We start from the raw sequence: 1,212 nt of genomic DNA on the forward strand, positions 1-1,212 counted from the left end.
CAAGTGGTAGAGCGCTAGCCTTGAGCTGAAGAGCTGAGGGACAGTGCCCAGGCCCAGAGTTCAGGCCCCACGACCGACCCCCCCCCCCAAAAAAAGATGAAAGGTATTAAGGTTGGAAAAAAGGAAAACTATTTGCAAATGACATGATCTTGTAGGAAGAAGATCCTAAAGATAAAGAAGATCCACTAAAGATAAAACAAATAAGTTTGGCAGCATTGTAGGATACATAAACCATATATACAAACATCTATTGTATTTCTATACAGTAGCAATGAATATTCTCGTGACATTAAGAAAACAATTCCATTTATGCCAGATACTGAGGCTCATACCTGTAATCCACGCTACTTGGGAGGCAGAGATTGGAAAGATCCCTGGTTTGAGGCCAGCTGGGCAAAAAGTTTAGGATACTCCTTCTTAACCAATAAGTATGTTGCACACTTTCTTTTTTTTTTTTTTGATCTTAACATGCATAAGTCTCAAAAACACTATTAAACAAAGAAAGCAAATTTGTGAACAACTCCAAAGTACCTTTTGCATTACACACAATACTTTTAGAGAAGCGACCTGTGATGTTGCACACTTTCATCCCAGTTATGCAAGAGACTGAGTTCAGGGAGGAGGGAACAGTCATGGTTCCAGGCCAGCCCAGGGGCTGGGGGTACTGGGAATCATACGACCCTCATTTCAACCATAACAACAAAAGCTAGGTATGGTGGTATATGCCTATAATACAGCTATAGTGGGAAGTATAAGGCTAGTCTGGGCAAAAAGCCAGCGCCTATCTCAAACCAGAACTGTGCTTGTATAATCGCGAATACCCCTGCTTGGTAAAAATAACCAGAACAACAAAAAAGCTTAAACTGTAGAGCATCTGCTTCACAAGCATGAGATCCTGAGTTCAAACACCAGTAACACACACACACACACACACACTCACAGAAAGAAAGAAAGAAAGAAAGGAAAGAAAAGAAGAGAAAATAATTCCATTTAAAACAGGATATCTAGAGGAAGAAAAGCCTAGCAAAAGAAACGTAAGATTTCTACGTTAAAAATTATGAAGCAAGCCCGGTGCCAGTGGCTCACACCTGTAATTCTAGCTACTCAGGAGGCTGAGATCTGAGGATCATGGTCAAAGCCAGCCCAGGCAGAAAGTGTGAGACTCTTATCTCCAATAAATCACCAGAAAACCGGAAGTGGCGCTGTGGCTCA

This window comes from Dipodomys ordii, unplaced genomic scaffold (assembly GCF_000151885.1).
Source record: "Dipodomys ordii isolate 6190 unplaced genomic scaffold, Dord_2.0 Scaffold11, whole genome shotgun sequence".
NCBI classification, from domain to species: domain Eukaryota; kingdom Metazoa; phylum Chordata; class Mammalia; order Rodentia; family Heteromyidae; genus Dipodomys; species Dipodomys ordii.